At 42.2% G+C, this 22854-nt stretch overlaps 1 long non-coding RNA gene and 1 other non-coding gene across 2 annotated transcripts; both read left to right on the forward strand.

Moving 5' to 3' along the window:
- The first annotated feature begins 2748 nt into the window (after positions 1-2748).
- Positions 2749-2821, forward strand: TRNAV-AAC (transfer RNA valine (anticodon AAC)). Its single transcript has one exon. It is a non-coding gene; the product is annotated as a tRNA-Val (tRNA).
- A 1028-nt stretch (positions 2822-3849) lies between these two features.
- On the forward strand, positions 3850-6819 carry LOC135970682 (uncharacterized). Its single transcript, XR_010586479.1, has 2 exons — positions 3850-3959; positions 5649-6819. It is a non-coding gene; the product is annotated as an uncharacterized lncRNA (long non-coding RNA).
- The last annotated feature ends 16035 nt before the right edge of the window (positions 6820-22854 follow it).

Genomic DNA, 22854 nt, shown 5'->3' on the forward strand with positions numbered 1-22854 from the left:
AAAAGCAGTAACTACTTTTGTAAGTTAAGCACTGTCTGAAACATTTCAGGGAGTTTTTCTTAATTGAGTTTATAATTCTATGAGGTAGACACTGTTTCCGTATCCATTTTACCAACTCGGATAGAGTCATGAAGAAGCCAAAGAGCTTGCCTAAAATCCTACATATGATGAGAAAGTGGCAGAGGAAGGAATTGTACCCCGATATTTTGGCTCCAAAGATCCCTGCCACATCTGCCCTGCCAGTTCATAAGGACTGGGGAGATGCCTCCTCTCTATACTCCCATCCAAATTCTCCGCAATCTGTACGTCTGTTGCTCCAGTTTTTGCTTATGGCATATTGACTGCTTGTGTGCCTCTTTCTTCTCCTTGAGAGTTAGGATTGTGTAATCTTGTCCTGCATGTCTCTGGCACTCCTAGTGACAACATAGGGTCACAATTGTCTGGCACATTGTTTGTAGCTCAATAATTTATTTTTCTTTTTTAAAAAAAATTGAAATGGGGGTCTGGCGATGTTGCCCAGGCTGTCTCAAACTTATGGCTCAAGTGATCATCCCGCCTAAGCCTCCCAAAGTGCTGGGATTACAGGCGTGAACCACTGCGCCCAGCCAATAATTTATTTTAATTAATAAGAAATAAATGTGTTTACAACAATTTTTTTTTAAATTAGAGATGGTGTTTCCCTATATTGCCCAGGCTGGAGGGCAGTGGCTTTTCACAGACACAATCATTGCACATGCAGCCTCAAATTCCTGGGCTCAAGGATCTTCCTGATTTACTTAGTCTTCAGAGTAGCTAGAACTACAGGTACACCACTATGTCCAGTTTAACAATATTTTTTATCTTTTTCTTTCTTTTTTCCTTTAACAATATTTTTAAAGATCATTGTTGCTGCTAATCTGGTCTTGATTTGTTAATTGGGAAATACAGTCTAATTTGTTAATTGGGAATTACAGTCTTTCTTTCAGTTGTTACCCACAGCATTCCAATTATTCATGATCCAGCTGCTACCAGCTCACATGATCTCAAGGTGAGAAGGGGCTTTCTGTTCCTGGCACCCATGGAAGAAAGAATACTAAGTAGGGGAAAAAGTAAGCACAGACTTTCTCCAGACTGGTCTGGCAGCCCAACCACCATCTCTAAGCACAGAGAGTTTGTGGTGTTTATATGCAGTCTGGGGGAAGGCAGCTTGCTTCTAAGTGTGCAGTGAAAGTAGATTGAGGAAGACAGTGAAAAGGGAGAGAAGAACAAAGAAAAGAAAAAATATACTAGCATTTTATCCTCCTTTTCTAAATCAAATAACATTGAACTGTCACATTCCAGAGAAATAATTATTTGTGACATAGGGTACAATCTTGTAACCTTGTGCCTGTTCCCCAGTATATCTCATCCTGAAGCTTCCCTGCTCTGCAGCAAATGCTAATAGTCCCAAGAGCTCAGTCTTACAGGTCCTGGTTCCTAAAAGGCTCATTTTCTGGCACTAGAAAGGTGAAGATCAGAACAAGTTGCATAGATAAGATTAGGACACTGTAGTAGAATTTTTTAAAAAAGCCAAATCATCTGCTCCCTACTCCTCTATCTAATTGAGGTTTTCTTGCCTGGCGTTTGCAAAGAAATTGAGCTCATGGGTGAATACTTTGATTGCTAAAATGATAAAGTTTGGCTGTTGATTTCAGTTCACTAAAGGTACAAGGGCAAGAAATATACCACCACTGTGACAGTTTCTGGAAAGAAAGGGCAGCTTTGAGATTACAGAACCTGGGGCATCTGGAAAACCTCTATTTTTTTCCTGTGGAAGAGACATTGGACCAAAGGCAAGTTTTACTGGTATTGTGGTTATCACATTTGCCCAATACAGTAAAGACCCTTGGTTTGAAACTCAGTAAGATTTTTTTTTTTTTTAATTTGAGCAGAGCTCTTTTGTTTTCTCTGCTGTCCTGGACTTGAAATCGGCTTATCCAAACCCTAGAGAGGCTGACACCCGCATGCTTTCCCCTGCCACTGTTCAGGGCGTTGCCAGCTCCTCCCTCCTGCATGGTCGGCTGGGTTCCACCAGCCCCGCTAGTGTTAACAGGAGGAAGGGTCTCCCTGGTCTGCATCTCCCTGATGGATCTGGTTCTCATCCCAGTGCAGACAGCGGAAAGGGAGGGTTTTCCGCAAGGAGGTGGGCAAGTATTTCTAGAAGGAAAAGAGCTTCTTTTCTAATTAGATCACTGAATACTACACTATACTAGGTTAAGCCATTAGCCAGTCATTTATTATTTTTGTTATGGGAAGCATAATGCTCTATTTTTATAGAATTCCTTCCAATTGAGTTATCATTGAAGCTACTAGTTGGTTACAACTAAACATTAAAACAGGTACAAATTTGAAAACTAATCAGTATTTTTTAAAGTATAAAACAATGGGAAGAACATCTAAATACTAAAAATAGGTTTAAAAATTAGTTCATAGATTCATAGATGCATAAATCTTAACAAATTACCTTTCCAAAATTAATTCTATGCCTCTTCTTTATATAAGTAACTACTAGGAAATATATTTTGTTATACAAAAAAGTACAGACCAATTATTTATCAAGTGTTCCCCAACTTAAATTAGGTCATCGAGTTTTTATATTATAAATAGCAACTGTGAAAGTGTGCAATTCACCATAATAAAAAAAAAAAAATTATCTGGGGGTGTGGAGGGAAAGAGGGAGAATTCAGGACTAGTCTTTTAAGTGAGAAAGAAGACCACTGTTCTCAGTAAGTTTCCGTAGTGTAGTGGTTATCACGTTCGCCTAACACGCGAAAGGTCCCCGGTTCGAAACCGGTCGGAAACAAGCACTGGTATTTTCTTTCACCGCTAATTCTACTTTTGAGTATTTTCATTTAAACCAATAGAATCTTTGCTTTTGCCGAGCACGTGAACCCTCAACTTCTGTGCTCCTTCTGTCACCCAGCAACGTGGCGCTGAATCCCGCGTCACACCGTTCCCTACCCCAAGCCGAACCCTCACTTTCATCTTCCTTTTCTGATCTCCATCTGAGTGCCCCGGTGGTGGCAACCCCAATAGGCACCGGAGCCCCAGAACCCCACTTGCCTGCACCTCGCAGGTGAGACTGGCTTTCTTGGAATCCAGAGAGCAGCACTTGCGGGTTTTTCGCGGAGGAAGTTTCCTCGGGGATTTCTAAGGAACAGGGTTTCGCTTTGAGCCCGTCGGGGAATTATTGGACTTGCTCTTTTTTTGCTGAAGCACAGAGAGGAAACACTTTTTTTTTTTTTTTTTTTTTTTTTTTTTTTTGAGGCGGAGTTTCCCTCTTGTTGCCCAGGCTGGAGTGCAGTGGTGCCATCTAGGCTCACTGCAACCCCCGCCTCCCGGGTTCAAGCGATTCTCCTGCCTCAGCCTCCCAAGTAGCTGGAATTACAAGCGCCCACCACCACGCTCGGCTAATTTTTGTATTTTTAGTAGAAATGGGGTTTCGCCATGCTGGCAAGGCTTGTCTTGAATTCCTGAGCTCAGGTGATCTACCCGCCTCGGCATCCCAAAGTGCTGGGATTACAGGCGTGAGGCACCTCGCCTGGCCGAAACAAAATTTTTGACGTCTCTTAAACTTTCACCATGGATTGTGCACTTGAACAAGGATATAAGAGTGTGTTTGAATTCGAACCAATCAAAATAAGTTCAGCATTTTCTCTTCTGTCCGGTTATCTATTTATTACCTCTTAGCTGCAAAATCACTTTTCCTTGCGCGGTAACAATGGAATGGAGGGGGGCCCTTTAAATATTTTCTTTCGCAGTTAGCTCAATGTTACGTTTTGTCAATAGAGGGCGATGGAGAGACATTGCTGGAGGAAACAATCTCGCGTTAGTGTGCACAATGGCCGGGCTCTCGCAGCCTGAGCAGTTTCTCTAGTAGGAACCTCCTGCAGTGCACGGTGGCCAGCAGTATTTGGGGAACCTCCTTTAGAGCATCTCTGGTAACAGACTTCCCCATGAACAGTTTTCCTTGGTAATCTAGATGGCACATGTCCTGCACCTTCCGCTGGAGCACTTTTTTCCTACCCTTCCCACCTGGATGCAGGTCTGGATCTCAGCCCTGGTGGGAAGAGAATACTTCTTTGTGTGCTCTAGCTCAGCCCTCAGCCCTAGGGGTGGTAGCTGCTTCTTATACGGGCTAGTCCTTTATTATTATTATTATTATTATTATTATTATTACTCTTCTTCTTCTTCCTCTTCTTCCTCTTCCTCCTCCTCCTTTTTTTCTTCTTTTTCCTTTTTTTTTAGACAGTCTCCCTCTGTCGCCAGGCTGGAGGGCAGTGGCACGATCTCAGCTCACTGCAAACTTTGCCTTCCGGATTCAAGTGATTCTCCTCCCTCAGGCTCCCAAGTAGCTGGGATTACAGGTGCCCGCCACCACGCCTGGCTAATTTTTTGTGGTTTCACCATGTTGGCCAGGCTGGTCTGGAACTCCTGACCTGAGCTGATCCGCCCACCTCAGCCTCCCAAAGTGCTGGGATTACAGGCATGAGCCACAGCGCCCGGCCAAGTCCTATATTCTTTAGACTTCTCTGCACTTCTTACTAGCCAATCCCTCCTTGTTCTAATCCTCTGATGTAATTACTAATTCCCTGTAATAAACTTTCCTGCTCAAATTACTCTCTCTCTGGAGTGGACCCAGATTGATATACCTCCCTTATGTGGCTCCCTTTAACTGTTTTCTGCTGCTTCTTAGTCTAACCACCATTCTGACTGGCAAGAGCATAGATTAGTTTTGCGTGTTATTTAAATTTATACAAAGAGAATCATATAATATGTGCACTTTTTAGTTTGGCTTCTTAAGTTTAACATTTGGGCATTTTCATATTTTTGTTACAAATTTCATGTTTTAATTACAAATTGTGCTACTTACAACATTCTCTTTAGGCAAATATATTAATACATTCCTGTAGAGAATATAAATATGAGTGAAATTTTAGGTGACAGAGTTTGCATATGTTTAGTTTATTAGATATTGCCAAATAATTTTTCAAAAAGGTTGTACTATCTGAAGTTCCCTCTAATAGTATATGAGGGGAATTTAAAATGTTTGTGGAAAAATGGAATTAAAAGATAAAAAAATTATAAACTTTATTTCTCAATATAATCATCATCAAGTTCAAGACACTTTTGTAAGCAATGATATAAGCCACTTAGTCTATCCCTAAAGAATTGAGGGTCCTGGGAATTTAAACATGTCAATGCAGTGTTTTTTACATTATTAGCTAAAGAGAAATGGGTGTCCCTTATTGATTTGTTAAGATTAGGAAACAAAAGCCAGAAGGAGCCAAATCAGGACTGTAAGATGGATGCCTAATGATTTCCCTTTGAAACTCCTGCAAAATTGCCTTTGTTTAATGAAAGGAATGAGCAGGAGCGTTGTCATGGTGGAAAACTCTCTGGTGCAGCGTTACTAGGAATTTTTCTGCTACAGCTTTGACTTTCTCAAAAAACTCTAATAGTAAGCAGATATTATTGTTCTTTGGCCCTCCAGAGAGTCCACAAGCAAAATGCCTTCAGCATCCCAAAAAACTATTACCATGACCTGTGCTCTTGACTGGTTCACTTTTGCTTTGACTGGACTATTTCCGTCTCTTGGTAGCCATTGCTTTAATTTTCTTTGTCTTCAGGATTGTACTGGTAAAGCCATGTTCCAACCGCTGTGACAGTTGTTTGAAGAAACGCTTCAGGATCCTGATCCCACTTGTTTAAATTTTCCATTGAATGCTATCGTCTTGTTTACAACCAACCTGGATGCAATGGTTTGGATACCCGTCAAGTGGAATGTCTGCTCAACTTTAATTCTTAAGTCAGAATTGTGTAAGCTGAATCAATTGAGATGTCTATGATGTTGGCTATCATTTCTGCTGTTAATTGTCATTCTTTTTCAATTAGGGTATAAACAAGATGAATTTATTCCTTGCAAATTGATGCAGATAGTCTCCAGCTGTGGGTTTCATCTTCAATGTTGTCTTGTCCCTTCTTAAAATTAGCTATTCATTTGTAAACTGCTGATTTCTTTGGGGCATTGTGCCCATAAACTTTTTATAAAGCATCAATAATTTCACCATTTTTCCACCCAAGCTTTACTGTAAATTTTATGTTTGTTCTTGCCTCAATTTTAGCAGAATTTATGTTGCTCTGATAGGAGCTCTTTTCAAATTGATGTCTTAGGCTTCTTAGCAACTCAAACTAGATCCTGTTCAGATATATATATATATTTTTTTAATATTTATTTATTTATTTATTTTTATTTTTGAGATGGAGTTTCATTCTTGTTGCCCATGCTGGAGTGCAAGGGTGCAATCTCAGCTCACTGCATCCTCCATCTCCCCGGTTCAAGCAATTCTCCTGCCTCAGCCTCCCAAGTAGGTGGGATTACAGGCATGTGCCAACTCACCCGGCTAATTTTGTATTTTTAGTAGGGACGGGGTTTCACCATGTTGGTCAGGCCAGGCTGGTCTCAAACTCCTGACCTCAGGTGATCTGCCTGACTTGGCCTTCCAAAGTGCTGAGATGACAGGCGTGAGCCACCACACCTGGCTCAGATATGTTATAAGAAGTTAATACAAGTTTATTTTGGTGCAAAAAAAATTTGAAATACGCATAGTTTTTCTTAATACTCATTTTCTATGAACTTTTTGAAGTCCCTTATTTATGAGAGTTTTTGTGTTTCTCATCTTTGCAAATGATTTTTTTTTTCTGTCTTTTTAATTTTGGTCATTCTACTGGTATGCCAGTATGGTTTCAATTTGCATTTCTTTGATGACTAATAAAGTTGAGATGCTTTTTGAATTCTAATTGCCATTTAGATGTCTTATTTTATGCAGTGTCAATTCAAGTATTTGCCAATTGTTTTATTAGACTATCTTTTTCCTAATGATTTGTAGGATTTCCTAATATAATTTAAATATAATTTCTTTTCATATACTTGAATTGTAATTCTCTTATTTACAAGCTTTGCAGCTTGGGCAAGTAAATGAACCCATTTGAGCCTGAAGGCTCCCTCTTGAAATTGATATAATAATACCTACCTAGTAGTACCACAGTGAAGGTGACACATTTCTTTCACTAATATTTATTGAGTGCCTATTATAAACTAGGCTATGTGTTAGACAGTAGGGCTTCATTGGTGAACAAGAACAGACATTGTACCTGCCTTAATAGAACTTACATTCCATTGAGGAAGAAAAACATTAATCAAGTGGCCTTACAAACTAATGTAAAACTTGCTATGAGGAGAGATACATTTTGCTATGAGTAATGCAGGTGTCACACACTTAAATGTTTAGGAAAGTCCCTAGAAAATTATTTATTGATTTGGAGTCTAGAGAATGCATTGGAGAAAAAGAGTTTTCCAAGAATAGGAAATGGCATGTAAAAAGGCCCTGTGGTAGGAGATAACCTTATAAATCAGAGGAATTAATACACTAGGGCCAGTATAGCTAGAGTACATAGAGCAAAAAAAGGTATGATTTTAAATAAGACTAGAGAAGTAGTTAAAGGTCTAGCATGCATGACATTTCAGGCCATTTTAATAATGGCCTACTCTACCCTTGGTCATCTCAGAATATACAGAATCTGAAATATGGTCTGATTTTATCTAAGGGACGGTCTATTACATTTACTTCCAAGAGTCTGAGAGAATTCATAAAATCAGAACAATCATCTAAGTCCTCTTGGTCCACTAGGAACAAAAACTACAGTCCTACTGGAATTTCAAGTCTCTGTTGCCCCCGTGGTGTTTTGAGTTTTGTCCTTTTTACCTAAAGTTATAGATGTTAAGTGAAGTAAACACTAGAGGTCATGATAATTAAAAGTAGAAAAAAATTCCCTGAATTACCTGTCTAGGGAGGTCATAGTCCCCATATTCTAGCCATATGTTAAAAATCAGAAGAAAATCAAATGTCCTTAACAGACCTATTCAGAACATTCCACCCAACAGCAGCAGAACATACATTCTTCTCAAGTGTACACAGAACATTTTCCAGGGTAGATTACATTAGGTTACAAAGCATGTCTTTAAAAAATTAAGAAGATCAAAGTTATACCAAGTTTCTTTGTCTTCTTTCCTTTTTTTTTTTTTTTTGCATACAGGATCTAGCTCTGTCACCCAGGCTGGAGTGCAGTGGCAGTCTCGGCTCACTGCAACCTCCCAGGTTCAAACAATTCTCATGCTTCAGCCTCTCCAGTAGTTGGGATTACAGGTGTGTACCACCACACCCGGCCAATTTTGGGCTTTTTTTGTTTGTTTTTTTGAGATGGAGTTTTACTCTTGTTGCCCAGGCTGGAGTACAATGGCACAATCTCAGCTCACTGCAACCTCTGCCTCCCAGGTTCAAGCAATTCTCCTGCCTTAGCCTCCCAAGTTGCTGGGATTACAGGCACCCGCCACCACACCCAGCTAATACTGTGTTTTTAGTAGAGACAGGGTTTCTCTATGTTGGTCAGGCTGGTCTGGAACTCCCGACCTCAGGTGATTTGCCTGCCTCGGCCTCCCAAAGTGCTGGGATTACAGGCATGAGCCACTGCGCCTGGCTAAACAATCTAATTTTTAAACCTCAAAAAAGTAGAAGAAAAAATTAAGTCCAAAGTTAGCAGAAGGGAGGAAATAATAAAGGTTTTTTGTTTTGTTTTGTTTTGTTTTGTTTTTTGAGACAGAGTCATGTTCTGTCACCAGGCTGGAGTGCAGTGACACGATCTCGGCTCACTGCAATCTCTGCCTCCCGGATTCAAGCAATTCTCCTGTCTCAGCCTCCTAAGTAGCTGGGACTACAGGCGCCTGCCACCACGCCTGGCTAATTTTTGTATCTTTAGTAGAGACGGGGTTTCACCATATTAGTCAGGCTGGTCTCCAACTCCTGACCTCAGGTGATCCACCCACCTAGGCCTCCCAAATTGCTGGGATTACAGGTGTGAGCCACCGCGCCTGGCCTTGCACTCATTTTATGAGGCTAGAAATACCCTGATACCAAAGACAGATACATTACCAAGAAAACTACAAGGCAGTATCCCTGGTGAACATAGATGCAAAAATCTTCAACAGAATATTAACAAACTGTATTACTGTATTCAACAGCACATTAAAAGAATCATACACCATGAACAAGTGGGATTTATCCTTTGGATGCAAAGATGCTTCACATACAAAAATCAATTAATTGATGGCATGGCCTTATATAGAGAACACCCTAAAGACTCCATTTTTTAAACTGTCAGTTAAGTTGCAGGATATGAAATCAGCATTAAAAAGCAATTGTGTTTCTATGCACTAACAAACTAGCTGAAGAGAAAATTAGGAAGATAATCTAATACAGTGGCACCAAAAATGATAAAATACTTAGTTAAACTTAACTAAGAAAGTGAAACACTTGTGCACTGAAAACTATAAAGCATCCATCAAAAAGACACAAACAAATGGAAAGACATCCCATGGGCGTAGATTGGAAGACTTAAAGTTTCCATACTACCCAAAGTGATTTACAGATTTAATACAATCTCTATCAAAATCCCACTGGCATTTGCACAGATATAGAGAAAACAATTGTAAAATTATATGAAACTACAAAGGACCCTGAATCACTAAATGATCTTGAGAAAAAAATAAATAAAGCAGGAGGCATTACACTTCTCCTGCCCTCTCTTCTGTTCCATTGGTCTCTATGTTTGTCTTTGTACCAGTATCATACTGGGGTTTTCTTTGTTGTTGTTTGGTTTGTTGTTTTTGTTGTTGTTGTTGCTGCTGCTGCTGCTATTGTTGTTTAAGACAAGGTCTTAGGCAGGGCTCAGTGGCTCACACCTGTAATTCCAGCACTTTGGGATGCTGAAGCAGGTGAATTGTTTGAGCCCAGGAGTTTGAGACTAGACTGGGCAACATGGTAAAACCCCATCTCTACAAAAATTACAGAAAATTAGCCAGGCCTGGTGGCCCACACCTGTAGTCTCAGCTACTCGGGAGGCTCAGGTGGGAGGCTTGTTTGAGCCCAGGAGGCGGAGGTTGCAGTGAGCAGAGATTGTGCAGCTGCATTCCAGGTTGGGCAACAGGGCAAACATAAGGGAAAAGCTTCAGAACATTGGTATTGGCAATTACTTCATGGGTAAGACACCAAAAACACAGGCAAAAATAGAAAAATTGGACTATTCCAAATGAAGGAGCCTCCACACAGCAAAGGAAACAATCGAGTGAAAAGGCAGCCTATAGAATGGGAGAAAGTATTTGCAAACCATATACCTGTTAAGGAGTTAATTTCCAAAATACAGAAGGAACTGCTACAACTCAGTAGCAAAACAAACAAACAAACAAATAAACCTCTATTAATCTGATTTAAGAAGGGCTAGTAGACATTTCTCTAAAGAAGATGTGCAAATGAGCAACAAAGTTCAATGTCACTAGTCATCAGAGAAATGCAAATCAACCTGTCAATGAGATTCACATCACACCTGTTAGGATAGCTATTATCAAAAAAAACAAATAACAAAAACAAAAGGCAACATGTGGAAAATTGGAACCCTTTTTTCTACACTGTAGGTGGGAATGCAAAATGATACAGTCACTGTAGAAAACAGTATGGCGGATCCTCAAAAAAATTTAAAATGTAACTACCTTTTGATCATCCTGGCTATTTATCCAAAAGAACTGGAATAAGAATCTGGAAGACACATCCACTTCTGTATTCACTGCAACCAATGAATTCACAACTGTCAAGACATGGAGGCTGGGTTCACGGTTGCGCATGCCTGTAATCCCAGCACTTTGGGAGGCTGAGTCGGGTGGATTTCTTGAGGCCAGCCATTTGAGACCAGACTGGCCAACATGATAAAACCCCATCTCTACTAAAAATATAAAAATTAGCCGGACATAGTGGCGCATGCCTGTAATCCCAGATACTCGGGAGGCTGGGGACGAATCGCTTGAACCCAGGAGGTGGAGGTTGCAATTAGCCAAGATAGTGCCACTGCACTCCAGCCTGGCCGACAGAGCAAATCTGTCAAAAAAAAAAAAAAGAAGGAAGGAAGGAAGGAAGGGAGGGAGGGAGGGAGGAAAAAGTGGAAACAGGCCTGGCACAGTGGCTCACACCTATAATCCCAGGTTTTTCAAAGGCTGAGGTAGGAGATCAGGAGTTTGAGGAACAAGAGAAAGAAAAAATTTTAAGTTTTAGTTATTTGAAGTGGGTTTTATTATACATTTTGCTAGGAAGAGTAAAGGTCAATTTTTCTTTTGATTTAAAATACGTATTTTATTATAGTAAGAACACTTGACATGAGATTTATGTTCTTAACAAATTTAAATGTATAATATAGAGTTGTCCCTTGCTTTGTGGCAGAGATTGATTCCAGGACCTCAGGCACATACCAAAATCCCTGCATAATCAAGTCCTGCAGTTGGCCCTCTGAAACCCGCCCTGCCTACATGAAAAGTCAGCTCTCTCTTTGTGCAGGTTTCACATCTTGCCATACTGCATTTTTAATCTGCTAGTTTGGTTGGAAAAAAATCCACATATAAGTGGACCAATGCAGTTCAAACCTGTGTTGTTCAAGAGTCAACTGTAGTATTGTTAACTATAGGCACAACATTGTACAGAGATTTCTAGAACTTTTCCGTCATGTATGATATGGTTTGATTGTGTCCCCACCCAAATTGCACCTTGAATTGTAATAATCCCCACGTGTAAAGCATGGGGCCAGGTGGATATATTGAATCATGGGGGCAGTATCCCCCATACTGTTCTTGTGGTAGTGAGTAAGTCTTAGGAGATCTGATGGTTTTATAAACGGAGTTCCCCTGCATAAGCTCTCTTGCCTGCGGCTGTGTAAGACATGTCTTTGCTTCTTCTTTGCCTTCTGCCATGATTGTGAGGCCTCCCCAGACACATGATACTGTGAGTCCATAACACCTCTTTCCTTTGTAAATTACCCAGTCTCCCGTATGTCTTTATTAGCAGTGTGAAAACAGACTAACACAATGTATAACTGCAACTTTGTTGATTAGCAACTTCCTATTTCCCCTTCTTCCAAGCCCCTGGCAACCACCATTCTTTCTAATTCTGAGTTTGATCATTTTAGATATCTCAAGTAGAATTAAGTAGTTAACAAATTAAGATTAATAAAGGTTAATCTAAAATAGAATTAATTTGTTCTTTTGATGGCTTATTTCACTTCACATACTATCCTTGAGGTTCATTTTCTTTTTTATTATTATTTTATTTTATTTTGAGATGGAGTTTCACTCTTGTCATCCAGGCTGGAATGCAATGGCGCAATCTCGGCTCACTGCAACATCTGCCTCCCTGGTTCAAGGGATTCTCCTGCCTCAGCCTCCCAAGTAGTTGGGACTACAGACGTGCACCACCACATGCAGCTAATTCTGTATTTTTAGTAGAGACAGGGTTTCACCGTGTTGGCCAGGGTGGTCTCAAACTCCTGATTTCAGGTGATCTGCCTGCCTCGGCCTCCCAAAGTGCTGGGATTACAGGCATGAACCACCACTCCCAGTCAAGGTTCATTTTCTTCATCCACTCATCTGATGGTGGACATTCAGTTTGTTTCATATTTTTTTTAAAAAATTTTATTTTTGTAGAGACAGGGTTTCGCTATATTACCCAGGCTGGGCACTTGGTCCACTTATACATGGATTTTTTTCATCCAAACTTGCAGATCAAAAATGCAGTATTGGCAAGATGCAAAACCTGCACAAAGGGAGAGCTGACTTTTCATGTAGGTGGGGCAGGTTTCAGAGGGCCAATCGCAGGACTTGACTATGAAGGGATTTTGGAATATGCCTGAGGTTCTGGAATCAATCTCCCCCACAAAGCAAGGGACAACTGTATAGCATACATTTAAATTTGTTAAGAACAGAAATCTCATGTAAAGTGCTCTTACTACAATAAAATACATTTCTTAAATCAAAAGAAAAATTGACCTTTACTCTTTCTAGCAAAATGTATAATAAAACCCACATCAGGCCGGGCCCAGTGGCTCACGCCTGTAATCCCAACACTTTGGGAGGCCGAGGTGGGCGGATCACAAGGTCAGAAGATCGAGACCATCCTGGCTAATAAGGTGAAACCTCGTCTCTACTAAAAATACAAAAAATTAGCCAGGCGTGGTGGCAGGCGCCTGTAGTCCCAGCTACTCGGGAGGCTGAGGCAGGAGAATGGCGTGAATCCGGGAGGCAGAGCTTGTAGTGAGCCAAGATCCTGCCACTGCACTCCAGCCTGGGTGACAGAGCAAGACTCCATCTCAAAAACAAAATACAAAAAACAAAAATAAACCCACATCAAATAACTAAAATTTAAAATATTTTCTTTCTCTCATTCCTCAATTCTGATAAATCCTGCCACTGTCCCAGCAAATCTAGGGTGCCACAAATCTAGTACATACCTACACCACTGCAACCCCAGAAAAGGCTGAGCTCTCTCCCCCAGCTCCTGACTGTCTTGAATTTCTGAAGACCACCTCACGTACAGAACTGTGTGACTGCCCATTTAACCCACTTAAGAATAGTCTCCCCATAATCATTGGACACTGATGGCAACTGCTGAGTGCCCAACCTAGGAGACCTTATGGCTAGAGTGACTGATCCCACTCTACCACCCCACCCAACATCCCAGACAGATGCAGGCTGGCATTGACACAGAGCAGAAATGTCTGGAGCAAAGAGATGTAGATCAAGCCCAGCTATGAACTAAGTCTCTGGAGGTCTTTTTAGGTGATGGGGATTAGAGGGATGGAGGGAACTGAAAAAGAAAGGGGGATCAGCCAAATCAGGTTAAGCAGTCTGATTAAAGGACAGATATTCCTGAAGATCCTGAAGACAGAAACCTTGTCTTAACTCCTTCATCTGCACTCATCCCAAACCACAACTTCACCCCTCCCCCAGACAAACACAACCTTCACAGAAGAGTTTTGAAAAGATTTCTGGCAAGAAAATAAAGTTTCCAGAGACAATTGAGGTCTTTTGTCTGGTCGCCACTGGTTAAAATAAATAAGCAAATTTTTATTGATATCACAACATCTGCTTATGTGCTTACTGGCCATTGACATACTCTATTTTGGAAGTGCCTGTTCAGGTCTTTTGATCATATTCCTAAAAATAAAAGGTAAATGATGTGGCCAGGCACGGTGGCTCACGCCTGTAATCCCAGCATTTTGGGAGGCCGAGGCAGGGGGATCACCTGAGGTCGGGAGTTCGAGACCAACCTGACCAACATGGAGAAACCCCTTCTCTAATAAAAATACAAAATTAGCGGGGTGTGGTGGCCGGAGCCTGTATTCCCAGCTACTCAGGAGGCTGAGGTAGGAGAATCGCTTGAACCTGAGAGATGGAGGTTGTGGTCAGCCATGATGGCTCAAAAAAGTAAATAAATAAAATAAAAATAAATAAATAAAAGGTAAATGATTATGTAAGTGGGTGGGGGGGTGTGGAGCATAGCCTATTTCCATGACCTTGGGGAAACAAATATTTCATAGGGAGATAAAAAATAAGTAAACAAAATTGAAATAAATTTAACTTTGTGAAAATTAACAATTTTATCACAAGACACCATTAAGCTGTTTCTCAGACACAGGTAGGAAGAAGATATTCACACTACAAATATCCAGCAAAAAACTCTTACGTGACATACACAAAATCAATAATAAAAACCCCAACAAAATATGCTGTTGTGATTCAAAAGGGAGCTCTGTTCCATTTTATAAACCTTGAGAGGCTGGGCACAGTGGCTCACACCTGTAATCCCTGCACTTTGAGAAGCCGAGACAGCAGGATCCCTTGAGCTCAGGAGTTCGAGAGCAGCCTGGGCAATATGGCGAAACCCCCGTCTCTACTAAAAATACAAAAATTGGCGGACGCAGGTAGTCCCAGTTACTGGGAAAGCTGAGATGGGAGAATCATTTGAGCCCGGGAGGCAGAGGCTGCAGTGATCCAAGATCCTGCCATTGCACTCCAGCCTGGGGACAGAGAGAGACTTTGTCTAACCGCCACACTCCCAATAAAAACAAACAAACAACAAAAACCTTGAGAGCCTCACTCTTTCCTAATTGAGAAGGTGACCAGGCTCACCAGCAAGTGGGGCCTGTAACGTGGTGGTGCCTTAGGCTACTAACCTGCGTCACATCAGCATAGAGACTGAGATTAGTTAGGGCCCCACAGCGATCCTTCTCTTGGAACATTGGCTCCTTCAGCTGAGGTGGAGTTCAATGAAACAAGTTACCCAAGCTGAAATAGAGAGGGGAGTGGGAAGAATCCGGGAGGTATTTCCGCCCAGTTTCAGACGGAGGGTCCTTCCAGGGTGAAGTGAACTTAAGAACCACTACTCTAGAGAAACTCCTATAACAACCATTGTCATATTTGCGGCGCTTTTCCCCTTTCCTTATACATTCCACGTTATCAAAACTGAAAATACCAAAACTCTAGACTCAAGATCCAGGAAGGCTTTCCCCAGGAACACAAAATCTCACAAACGCCAGGCCAATAAACCTCGGGCAGAACACACAGAAATGTGATTTCAATTTCAAAACTGTTATACAGTCCTATGACTGTTTCTGTGTCCTTTCAACGCACGCAGACATTCACTTCTTGATTACAGAGAATGACTTTTAAAACCCACTTTATAAGGAAGGTGCCCAGGAGACCTCCAGCATTTTTCTGCAGAGAAATGCTCACAGGGAGAGACTGTGGAGTGAGATGGGGCCAGGGGCCTGCCTGTGACTGGTTATCTTCCAGGTCAGCAAGAGGGCAGGGGACAGTGCTACGCAACTGTCTTACAACAGGTAAAATTAGGACCACTTGACTCAGCTTCTTCCGATTCTCACACAGTTCCCTGCCATTCCCATTCAGTGATCGTCTCACTCAATCTGCTTTTTACGTATTGCTATAATTTTAACCTTGGTATTGGGCTTTTTGTTTTGGTTTGTTTGTTTGTTTTGATCTTTTGGTTTTCATTTCTTAGATTTTACCTCACATTGAAAAATCTACCCATCTTGGTGTATACGCAGCTGCTTCGTTAGTTGTGACTACTGCACAGCATTGAAGTGTATACCCACCTATTCTGATGACAGACATGCAGGTTGCTTCAACTTTGTTACCCCATATCACTACAATGATTAGTCTCATTTAATCCACTAGAATGATAAGCTGAAATGTCATTGAGGGACATTCCTAGAAGTGGGATTACTGGGTTCTAGACAAAAAGCTATGCAAAAATAAAAACTCACTTAATACCTGCACAGCAAAATCTAAGATCTATATTTTTAAGAATTAAATCCTACTTTTATTCCATGTAGAAATTCATACATATAATATTTTTCTCGTGATAAATCAGAGGAAGGACATCTAACTCACAATGCTCTGAGGAAACCTCCCAGGGAAGATTCTTGAGGTATATCTAAAATTTGAGTAAACTTGTGGTGAAGAAGAAGGGAAGGTATTTTGAGCAGACGGAAAATTTAAGTTTAACAAGTTATTTACTGTTAATTAACATTTCTTTTACTTTAATGATTTAGCAAAATTTTCTGCAATGTGATAATATTTTGTGGGGCTGTCTTTTTCAGAGTTTCAAAGTAAAGTAGAAAAACTTGTTTTATAGAATCTGATGGCAGATTATTCTGCATGTGGGGGAGATCAGTGAATTTCCCAGTAATTCTGTCCCCAGAAAAACCCCAGAACTCCAACTATGCCTGTCCTGACAATTGACACTCTTAGCTTGTCATCATGTCTTTCTTCCTAGCGTTAGTACAGTTTCAAGTATCCTTTGTTTTGTATGAAGCAGGGTTCAATCTCTGCAGTAGAAGCGTAAGTTTTGCCTTGGCCTACAACCTCATCTAGGTCAATCCGAGATCAGAGTTTTTTATTTGTATAGCATGATCTTTCAAGCATTATTCATGGCTAGAATACCTTACTATTTATTTATTTATTTATTTATTTATTTATTTATTTATTTTTGAGATGGAGTTTCGCTGTTGTTGGCCAGGCTGGAGTTCATTGGTGCAGTCTTGGCTCACTGCAACCTCCGCCTCCAGGGTTCAAGCAATTCTCCTGTCTCAGCCTCCCAAACAGCTGGGATTACAAGTGCCTGCCACCACGCCGGGCTAATTTTTGTATTTTTAGTAGAGATGGGGTTTCACCCTGTTGACCTGGCTGGTCTCAAACTCCTGACCTCAGGTGATCCACCAGCCTCAGCCTCCCAAAGTGCTGGGATTACAAGCATGAGCCACCACACCCAGCCACTTTTTATCCTTCTACAGTCTTCATGGATTGCCTGATTTTGCTTCATAGTTGCAACAGATAATCTAATATTGTGCAAGTGTGATATTGAGTATGGCCAGGATCCTGTTTTATTGTGCTCACCACAGAGAAATAAATCACGCTCAGCCCCCTGCAGAGGGCAATTTGGCAGAATCCATCAACATTTCAAATGCATATATCATATGTCCCTTGATGTGCATTTCACGTGTGTACAAAGGATGCTTGCAGGCATAACCATTATGTTCAAATTATTCACTTGATATTATTTGTAATGGAAAGATTAAGAAAAAGCTATTTATCTTAAGTAATCAGTTAAATAAATTATGCCATATATACAAAATAGAACAGTTTTTATTTGTTTATTTAGAAGTTGCACAATCTCGGCTCACAGCAACCTCTGCCTCCCTGGTTCAAGAGATTCTCCTGCCTCAGCCTCCTGAGTAGCTGGGACTACAGGAGCCTGCCACTATGCCTGACTAATTTTTGTATTTTTAGTAGAGACAGGGTTTCACCATGTTGATCAGGCTGCTCTCAACCTCCTGACCTCAAGTGATCTGCCCGCCTATAATCTCAAAGTGCTGAGATTATAGGCGTGAGCCACTGGGCCTGGCCCCTCCTTATGTGTGGGGAAAAGAGAGATCAGACTGTTACTGTGTCTATGTAGAGAGAAGTAGACATAAGAGACTCCATTTTGTTCTGTACTAAGAAAAATTCTTCTGCCTTGAGATGCTGTTAATCTGTAACCCCACCCCCAACCCTGTGCTTGCAGAGACCTGTGCTGTGTTTACTCAAGGTTTAATGGATTTGGGGCTGTGCCAGATGTGCTTTGTTAAAAAAGTGCTTGAAGGCAGTATGCTTGTTAAAAGTCATCACCATTCTCTAATCTCAAGTACCCAGGGACACAATACACTGCGGAAGGCTGCAGGGACCTCTGCCTAGGAAAGCCAGGTATTGTCCAAGGTTTCTCCCCAAGTGATAGTCTGAAATATGGCCTCGTGGGAAGGGAAAGACCTGACCGTCCCCCGAGCCCACCCGTAAAGGGTCTGTGTTGAGGAGGATTAGTAAAAGAGGAAGGCCTCTTTGCAGTTGAGATAGAGGACGACATCTGTCTCATGCTAGTCCCTGGGCAATGGAATGTCTCAGTGTAAAACCCGATTGTATGTTCTATTTACTGAGATAGGAGAAACCCATCTTAGGGCTGGAGGTGAGACGTGCTAGCGGTAATGCTGCTCTTTAATGCACGGAAATATTTGTGGAGATATTTGTACACATGCACATCAAGGCACAGCACCTTTCCTTAAACTTATTTATGACACAGAGATCTTTGTTCACATGTTCTCCTGCTGACCCTCTCCCCATTATTACCCTATTGTCCTGCCACATCCCCCCTCCGAGATGGTAAAGATAATGATTAATAAATACTGAGGGAACTCAGAGACAGGTGCCGGTGCCGGCGCAGGTCCTCCTTATGCTGAGCGCCGGTCCCCTGGGCCCACCTTTCTTTCTCTATACTTTGTCTCTGTGTCTCATTTCTTTTCTCAAGTCTCTCATTCCACCTGACAAGAAACGCCCACAGTTGTGGAGGGGCTTGCCCCCTTCACTTATGCTTTTTTTTTTTTTTTTTTTTTTTTTTTTGAGACGGATTCTGGCTCTGTCGCCCAGGCTGGAATGTAGTGGGGAGATCTCCATCTCCGCTCGCTGCAAGCTCCGCCTCCTGGGTTCACGCCATTCTCCTGCCTCAGCCTCCTGGGTAGCTGGGACTACAGGCGCCCGCCACCATGCCGGGCTATTTTTTTAATATTTTTTAGTAGAGACGACGTTTCACCGTGTTAGCCAGGATGGTTTTGATCTCCTGACCTCGTGATCCGCCCGCCTCGGCCTCCCAAAGTGCTGGGATTACAGGCGTGAGCCACCGCACCCGGCTGAAAGTTTTCATTTTCTTTTTCCTTTTTTTTTTTCATACGAAGTCTCGCTCTTGTCCCCCAGGCTGGAGTGCAATGGCGCGATCTGGGCTCACTGCAACCTCCGCCTCCCGGGTTCAAGCTCTTCTCCTGCCTCAGCCTCCTCAGTAGCCAGGATTACAGGTGCCTGCTACCACGCCAGGCTAATGTTTGCATTTTTAGTAGAGCCGGGGTTTCACCATGTTGGCCAGGCTGGTCTCGAACTCCTGACCTCAGGTGATCCGCCTGCTTCATCCTTCCAGACTGCTGAGATTATATGCATAAGTCACCACACTCGGCTCCATTTTCTTTTAAGACTGCATTAAACCATCATTGTCATGTAAAGTTTCACTATAATAAAGGAAGCAATTCTCTCTTTCCATATCCACCTTCCATAATCCCCAGGTCACACCTCACCTGTGTCAGTAAAGTCTATCCAAATGATTGTAAGTTACTTGTTTTAATAAGGAAATACAAAGACAAAAACCTATTTTGTTTGCAGCTCCCTCACAGAAAATCCAATCTCTAAATCCAAAACTCACAGATTTGAAGGAGCAAGTTTCTGTTGTTTCACTTGTTTGAATTTGGCCCAGAAAATTCTTAGAGAAGGTGCTAGCTGGGGTGACAGAATTTCTTCTGCATCCTTGTGAAGTCCTGGAGCTAATCAAGGCCACTACTCTTGATTCCAAGGGCTGGATTCCAAAAGCTGGAATCAGAGCATGAGTGTCTTGTGGATCTGACTCCCTGAGTCATGTATGCACCCTGGATTCACAGGTCCAGGTCACTACTGATAGATCCAATTAACATGGAAAGACATTCCATGTGGGTCTATTCTTTTTTTTTTTTTTTTTTTTTTTGAGACAGAGTCTCACTCTGTCACCCAGGCTGTCCAGTGGCACAATCGCGGCTCATTACAACCTCAGCCTCCCAGGTTCAAGCAATTCTCTGCCTCAGCCTCCTGAGTAGCTGGGATTACAGGCACCTGCCACCACACCCAGGTAATTTTTGTATTTGTAGTAGAGATGGGGTTTTACCATCTTGGCCAGGCTGGTCTTGAACTCCTCACCTCATGATCCACCCTCCTTGGCCTCCTAAAGTGCTGGAATTACAGGCGTGGCCAGCCAAGAGTGCAGTGGCACAATCATGGCTCAATGCAGCCTTGACCTCCCAACCTCCTGGGCTCAGGCAATCCTACCCTCTGCCTCCCAAGATTCTGGGACTATAGGCACAGGCCACCACTCCTGGATAGTATTTTGCTATTTTTTGTAGAGACAGGGTTTCACCATGTTGCCCAAGCTGGTCTCAAACTCCTGGGCTCAAGTGGTCTGCCTGCCTCAACCTCCCAAAGTAGTGGGATTACAGCATGAGCCACCACACCCAGCCTAGGTCTAATTTTTGTTCAATCCAGTGATTCTCCTAAAATTCCCAGGTCTCACTTAATAGGATGTCCAAAGCCAGTCTTGGACGCCATTAGGGAAGACTCCTATCCTTTTTGCCTTACCTTTCTTGCACATCAAAGTACTTCTGTGAATCACTGTTCTCTAGCTTTTCAAGTGGAGTCTCCTTCCTAGTTGGAGAATAGTGGCTCCTTGTCACTATTGCAAACACCCTTAGGGAGGATGCCTGTGGTTTACTGCCTTGCTTATTATATGTCTACAGTTTTTTCTTAGATTATTTTTTGAATAAATAACTTGGCTTCATTCACCACTCCAGAGACTATTATTTCGCCACTTTACTATATGCTTACAGTGTTTGTTAAATTATTTATTTTATTAATTAAAAAAAGTTTTTTTGAGACAAGGTCTTGCTAGGTTGCCCAAGCGGTCTCGATCTCGTAGGCTCAAGCTATACTCCTATCTCAGGCTCCCAAGTAGCTAGAATTATAGGTACATAACACCCTGCCTGGCTTAATTTTTATAATAAGTAACACATTCACTTGGTTCAAACATCCTGAGTATAGAAAAAAAAATGCAGATACTCTCACCTTCCTCTTTCTCATCCGCCCAGTTCCCAGCTTTGTAATTTTATTTATTTATTTTTCTTACGTGCTATCACGTCAAAGTACAGTTCCTAGCATTTTAAACAGGCTACCATTGTCATGAATTTCCTGCTCTCTTTTCAGAGGTTTTTAGAAGTGCAAATACAGTCTAATACAAATACATATTCTCTTCCACCTTGGTACAGTATGTACATTTAAAAGAGCGTAAGGAGGCCGGGTGCGGTGGCTCACGCCTGTAATCCCAGCACTTTGGGAGGCCGAGGCGGGCGGATCACGAGGTCAGGAGATCAAGACCATCCTGGCTCACACGGTGAAACCCCGTCTCTACTAAAAAAATACAAAAAATTAGCCGGGCGTGGTGGCTGGTGCCTGTAGTCCCAGCTACTCGGGAGGCCGAGGCAGGAGAATGGCGTGATCGAGGCAGGAGAATGGCGTGCTCTCGGGAGGCGGAGCTTTCAGTGAGCCGAGATCAGGCCACTTCACTCCAGCCTGGGCGACAGAGCGAGACTCTTTCTCAAAAAAAAAAAAAAAAAAAAAAAAAAAAAAGAAAAGAAAACTTTCTTAGTTAAAACTGATCAGCTTACTTGATTAGAGCATCGTGCTAATAATGCCAATATTAGGGGTCCCATAGAGGCCGGGCCAATATATAATTTTTTTTTTCTTTTCTTTTCTTTTTTTTTTTTTTTTCTGAGACAGTCTCACTCTGTCTCCCCAGAACGATCTTGGTTCACTGTTATCTCCACCTCCCGGGTTAAAGCAGTCTCCTGCCTCAGCCTCCCGAGTAGCTGGGACTACAGGAGACTACCACCACGTCCAGCTAACTGTTTTTTGTATTTTTACTACAGACGGGGTTTCACCATGTTGACCAAGCTGGTCTTGAACTCCTGACCTTGTGATCCGCCTGTCTTGGCCTCCCAAAGTGCTGGGATTATAGGCATGAGCCACTCCACCCGGCCGGGATATAATTTCTTTAAAGCCTTGACAGTTTCTAAGTATCAATTCACACATCCACATGAGGTTGCCACGTATCTATTTCTTGAAAACTCCTTTCTGTCATTCAGGGTAAAGAATGTCCAGTTCCCCACTTTGCTCAAAATGGAGCCCTGTTCCTTTTTCGAGATCCCCAAGGAAACTCTGCAGAAAACTGTTGACAAAGGTCTGCTCTCGGGACTCCAAGGAAGCCAGACTCACCTGCATTGCACAGATGGGATCCTGCACATTGGCACCTACTCCGGTAGGCACCACCTGGGCCTCTCAAAGCATGCAGACAAACACAGAGTAAAAAGAAAGGGAGCGGCCGGGCGCGGTGGCTCGTGCCTGTAATCCCAGCACTTTGGGAGGCTGAGGCAGACGAATCATCTGAGGTCAGGAGTTCAAGACGAGCCTGGCCAACATGGCGAAAACAGGTCTCTACTAATTATCTGGGCGTGGTGGCACGCGCCTGTAATCCCAGGAGGCTGAGGCAGGAAAATCGCTTGAACCCGGGAGGAGAAGGGTGCAGTGGGCCGAGATCGCTCCACTGCACTCCAACCTTGGCAACAAGGTGAGACTCTATCTAAAAAAAAAAGTTAAGAGGGTAATGGATTCAGGGTTCAACAACATAGCTCAGGACAAAGAAGGGACAAAAGTTCCTGAGATAGCTCAAGATCAAG

The sequence above is a fragment of the Macaca fascicularis genome, chromosome 4 (genome assembly GCF_037993035.2).
Source record: "Macaca fascicularis isolate 582-1 chromosome 4, T2T-MFA8v1.1".
NCBI classification, from domain to species: Eukaryota; Metazoa; Chordata; class Mammalia; order Primates; family Cercopithecidae; genus Macaca; species Macaca fascicularis.